The 5987-nt window shown below is 37.3% G+C and overlaps 1 long non-coding RNA gene across 1 annotated transcript; it reads right to left on the bottom strand.

Annotated features, from left to right (window-relative positions):
• Window positions 1–2685: 2685 nt before the first annotated feature.
• Window positions 2686–5670, bottom strand: LOC107822068 (uncharacterized). The gene is made up of 2 exons (XR_012702421.1): window positions 5161–5670; window positions 2686–3096 (listed from the first exon to the last, which is right to left on the bottom strand). It is a non-coding gene; the product is annotated as an uncharacterized LOC107822068 (long non-coding RNA).
• Window positions 5671–5987: the final 317 nt, after the last annotated feature.

Raw genomic sequence — 5987 nt, 5'->3', positions numbered from 1 at the left:
GTTTTTATTGTTGGCTTGGGCTGTATGTAATCTGCGACCGTTGGCGCGGTGACCTTGTATAAAGAAGAATTTTTTCGTTGTTATTTGCCTTGTGCTTATCTTTGTTTTCTCTTTTTTGTGGCTTTGGCATGGGATGGATTCTCGTATGACGAGTCCCGGTCTTTTCTTCCCTTTTTGTTTACTGACGTCCCTTGGCCTTAGATATATTTTGGACTTTTCCCTTTAGCAATGGCTCGTGGCCTTGTGGATATGATTTCGAACATAGCGAAATAGTAACCTGTCGACATTCGATCGAGGTCGAATTCTTCTTTTTGGCGAAGGCCCTTGGCCTTAAAGGGTGTTATTTCAAACTTATCGAAATAGTAACCCGTCGCCATTCGATCGAGGTCGAACTCTTCTTTTTGGCGAAGGCCCTTGGCCTTAAAAGGTATTATTTCAAACTTATCGAAACAGTAGCCCGTTGTCGTTCGATCGAGGTCGAACTCTTCTTTTTGGCGAAGGCCCTTGGCCTTAAAAGGTGTTATTTCGAACTTCTCAAAATAGTAACCCGTCATCATTCGATCGAGGTCGAACTCTTCTTTTTGGTAAAGGCCCTTGGCCTTAAACGGTGTTATTTCGAACTTATCGAAATAGTAACCAGTCGTCGTTCGATCGAGGTCGAACTCTTCTTTTTGGGGAAGGCCCTTGGCCTTAAAAGCTGTTGGTGTTATTTCAAACTTATTGAAATAGTAACCCGTCGTCGTTCGATCGAGGTCAAACTCTTCTTTTTGGCGACGGCCCTTGGCCTTAAAAGGTGTCATTCGAACTTATCGAAATAGTAGCCCGTCGTTGTTCGATCGAAGTCGAACTCTTTTTTTGGCGAAGGCCCTTGGCTTTAAAAGGTGTTATTTCGAACTTATCGAAATAGTAACCCGTCGTCGTTCGATCGAGGTCGAACTCTTCTTTTTGGTGAAGGCCCTTGACCTTAAAGGGTGTTTTTTCGAACTTATCAAAATAGTAATCCGTCGTTGTTCGATCAAGGTCAAACTCTTCTTTTTGGCGAATGCCCTTTGCCTTAAAAGGTGTTATTTTGAACTTATCGAAATAGTAACCCGTCGTCGTTCGATCGTCGAACTCTTCTTTTTGACAAAGGCCCTTGGCCTTAAAGGGATTATTTCGAACTTATCGAAATAATAACCCGTCGTTGTTTGATCGAGGTCGGACTCTTCTTTTTGGCGAAGGCCCTTGGCCTTAAAGGGTGTCATTTCGAACTTATCGAAATAGTAATCCGTCATCGTTCGCTCGAGGTCGAAATCTTCTTTTTGGTGAAGGCCCTTGGCCTTAAAGGGTGTTATTTCAAAATTATCGAAATATTAACCCGTCGTCGTTCAATCGAGGTCGAACTTTTCTTTTTGGCGAAGGCCCTTGGCCTTAAAAGGTGTTATTTCGAACTTATCGAAATAGTAACCCGTCATCGTTCGATCGAGGTCGAACTCTTCTTTTTGGCGAAGGCCCTTGGCCTTAAAGGGTGTTATTTCGAACTTATCGAAATAGTAACCCGTCGTCGTTCGATCGAGGTCGAACTCTTCTTTTTGGCGAAGACCCTTGGCCTTAAAAGGTGTAATTTCGAACTTATCGAAATAGTAGCCCACCGCCATTCGATCGAGGTCGAACTTTTCTGTTTGGCGAAGGCCCTTGGCCTTAAAGGGTGTTATTTCGAACTTATCTAAATAGTAACCCGTCGTCGTTCGATTGAGGTCGAACTCTTCTTTTTGGCGAAGGCCCTTGGCCTTAAAGGGTGTTATTTTGAACTTATCAAAATAGTAACCCGTCGTCGTTTGTTCGAGGTCGAACTCTTCTTTTTGGAGAAGGCCCTTGGCCTTAAAAGGTGTTATTTCGAACTTATCGAAATAGTAGCTCGTCGTCGTTGATCGAGGTCGAACTCTTCTTTTTGGCGAAGGCCCTTGGCCTTAAAAGGTGTCATTTTGAACTTATCGAAATAGTAACCCGTCGTTAGTCCCAGTTTTTGGAGAATCAGACGTCCTCTGGGGGAGTCCCGGTTTGTTTGACATTGTTTGCATTAGAGGGTGCAACGTCGGAGAGTACGAAATGTTGCTGTTTCGCTTAGGTTCGTTCAGCGCACACATCGTAGTTTCCTTGTCTGACTCCTGCCTTTCGGTTTGGAGGTGTCACCGGCGGGCGGTATTTCGGTAATTTTGTAGTAGTTTCTCATTCTTTAATTGAGATGTTTCTTTGCTAGCTCGCCCGCGCGGCACTTGTGTTTTTGCTTGAGCAAAGAACAAAAGGTGAGTTAAAATGATACTTTCCTTACCCCCATCCGGTGGTCCGGTGAAGGGGAGCAGGTTTGTAACGTTGTTCGTTTTGTTTGGCATTTCGATGGTTGATGGGGTGAGGATTTCTAAATTCGGTGACTCTACTCGGCTCTCCTTCCCCTTCTGTGCTGCGCCTTTGTCCCGCGTGGGTTGGGTTTTGCCTTAGCGCTCTCTTCAGTGGATAATGGTGTTTCTTGTCTTTGATCTAGGAGAGACTAGGAAATTTCACTAAGAAATCCCCACGGATGGCGGCAAATTGTTTGACTCAAAAGATATCAGAACCTTTTTGAATAAATCAATCAAAGAAAATGAAGGAGGTAAATCTTAGTCAGACATAATAAATTCCAGATCAATGAGCTAACAGAATAGATAGTATATAAGATGAAGTAGATGTAATCGATCTTATTGAAATTTTTCATTGTGGCTCCCATCAATCAATGGAAGAGGTAGTTTTACATGTTTTTTCTGTAGATTACTTCTTTCCTATGAAGATTACAAGAAGAGAACTTAGGGGAGAGAATGGGAAAGAGAGCCTCTCCTATCGAGGGTTTTTCCCTACTATATATAGTCTAGGCACCCTTGCCGTTTACTTGGTCCAACGCTCTCTCGCACCAAGTGTGCCTTGGTCGTCCTTTGGACATTGCTCCTTCTGACTCGACGGGTGTCGAGAATGAGGTGTAAAGTGGGCCATGTCGTCTTTTACTGCCCTGTCACTTGGGCGGGACATTGGTCAGCTCAGCCGAGACGGTCAGATTTCGACCAATACACTAAGGCCACTGGATTCCTGCAAAGTTTAGAAGGAAAACGATCTTCATATAGGAGATAACTTAGCAAAATAAAACAAAAGGCAAAATAATAAATTTGATCATATAATCGCCAATTGAAATGAAAGGATGAACACATACAGGCCCATGCTTGCATGTAATTCAAGTCTGTTGCACTACCAGACGTACTTAAGTAGGAGCAGGATGCCAAGTCTATAAGAAATGCTGAAATTTTATGCAATGTTTTTTACCTGTGCAAGAGCAAAAGGCACGGTTGGCTCACAATTATTTTCCAAAATATAATCCTACTTATTCTATTCTTTAATTTGTCTATTTTAGGAAATAAAATATCAATGGATTGATAATTCCTTACCTTTTTTATTTTTTTTTATTTTGATGTTGCAATCTTAGTTTGATCATCTGATACCATTTTGTACCTTTGTCAGAAATGTTGCAATTGAAATTCAATATTGATAAATGAATTACTTGTAATAGCGAATAGTGATGCTGGTATAAAACACGCCTTAATCCCTATTCATATATGTAATGTTCAAATAAAAAATTGAATGTTTAATGTATAGTTTTCATGGCTTTGCATAAGCACGATCTTGAAACTATATATATAAAAAATAGAATAGAAGTGCACATGAAAGAAAGTAAGAAGCTACTTCTATTGAGTTTTCCAATCCCATCAAGTACATAAATTGTCTAATTTCTTTATGCTGTAATACAAATTATCAGAATGAAAAAAGTAGAAAGTAACACATCCGCACATCACAATTATTAAAAGAAATATTTTTTGAAAATTCTCTTTAAATTCTTGATTGTAGCATACTTTACCGTCTATTCACCTAAACTATTGTCTTAATTCCATATATTTTAACAAAATATGATGGATAATTATTGGGTATAGAAAATACATTGAGTTATAATTTGTGTTTGAATTTATTTGACTTGCTTTATAGTCTTACATGTAATTAGTGCAAATGAAGTCTTCTGTACAGGAACTGCACTTGGTGTTGCACCAGTAGAAAGTATCTAAAAATATCAAATTTAAATATTTGTACCCTGTCGAAGTAAGGAACCATGATAGCTGAGATAAAAATATTTGCTTGTGCTAGAAGTTAATGAATATTATTCTGCAGCGTCAAATCTCACGACGTTTAAGAGTCTTATGGAAAATGAATTATGTACCATTTCTCTCCATGTGATATACGCTGTCTTTGGTATTTCTCACTATTCTTTTCACCAAGATATGAACGTTCCTAATCTGCTCAATTTAGGCGTTGTCCATCTTTCTTTTATTTGTAAGCATATAAATTTATTACTAAAGTAGAGACATATTAACACAATAACACGAATTATAAAGCATAACTATTTAGCGTTATGAATAAGCATATGACAATAGACTAACGAAGTACAGAACAATGTCCTTCCTAAGACATAAAGATCTTTTTGAATCATTTTCTTTGTTCCTTCAATGATCATTTATCAATATTGTAGGGCTGGTGAAGGGTAGAAACTGTTGAAATTTATGCTGGTACATAGTTATGGAAGATACTCCCAACAATTCAAATCTCATCAACATGTTCACCAAGCATTGTCGCTACAAAAACTTCACTTTCAGACATTAACAAAATTGTCACTTACTATATTTCCGTTGTAAATTCAACAAATATTAGCCCAGGTAGGTTGAACAATAAGGTAAACAGATACACATTAGGATACAATAGGTACATTCAATTGGGATAAAAGTCATAACCCTAAAATATAATTACACTTGATATACTTAGGTAGAGAACTTCCCCTTTTTGCATCAATTTTGAATCTATATAGTTATTGGTGTCCCTAGAGCGCGTATATTTTTAAGATAGTAAAATAAAAATAACAGATACTTTAACAAACTGCAAATACTACTCAGACTTCAGTTGTGCTGGCAAACTTCTGTTTTTTCTCTTTTAACAATAAATTCAAGAAGCAGCACGATAAAACTAAAATTTTCATGTAACTAAACTATTCAATCAAATATTACTGGAAATAATTCATATGCAAAATAGCTATCTATAAGGAGTAGCAATTTTTACCTTTTTTTTTTGTTCCAAGTATTACTTCTCATCTTCATCTCCCGGCATACATGAAGTTTACAGTCAAAATCTGAAGGACAGAGATCGATTAACAAGCACATGCAAATTTGAAATACCCCAAACATTGCAACAAAAATTGCAGAGCAAAATTGGAATAGAGAAATTTTAAGGGCCTGGATTATACAAATTGCAAAAATAAATCGAGTTTAAACTGCTAAATTAAATTAATTTAGCTGGATCCTGGAGGAAACAATCCAAACCCAACAACAATTGAAGGAAAAGAAACAGAAGAGATTATCTTGATGGAGCAAATAACAATGCTCTGAAATCCATGGAAAATACGATAATACGATGGAGAAGATATTGGGACTGAAGATGGAAAAAAGATGTGGTGGCTGAGACAGAAACCAAAAGGCTACACGTAGTATTTGTGGAAGGGGAAAAAGGCACGTATAGAAATTTTCTAAATGACTAATTATCCTCAAGCTTTTTTAAAAAGACATTAAACAGACATGTCGAAAATCTTTCTCTTCTAATATATAGAAAAATAACTCAATTGTTTATTGGTTTTAAATAAAATAAAAGAGCATGAACAACAAAGCAACGAATCTTTGTTATTTTTAATTTGCAATATTACCAAAAACATAAAGGAAAATTGTTGCTATAATATTTTAACTTAGCCTATACTAAAAGAATCCAGCGGTCCAAGAAATTGCTATTACTCCCTCCGTTTTAAATTAGATGAGGTATTGTACTTTTTAATCCGTTCCAAAATAAATGACATATTTCTAAATTTGAAAATAATTCAACTTTAAACTCTTCATTTT

This window comes from Nicotiana tabacum, chromosome 18 (assembly GCF_000715075.1).
Source record: "Nicotiana tabacum cultivar K326 chromosome 18, ASM71507v2, whole genome shotgun sequence".
NCBI lineage: Eukaryota > Viridiplantae > Streptophyta > Magnoliopsida > Solanales > Solanaceae > Nicotiana > Nicotiana tabacum.
The sequence above is the reverse complement of the archived record's forward strand: the minus strand, read 5'-3'. Positions and strand labels throughout refer to the sequence as shown.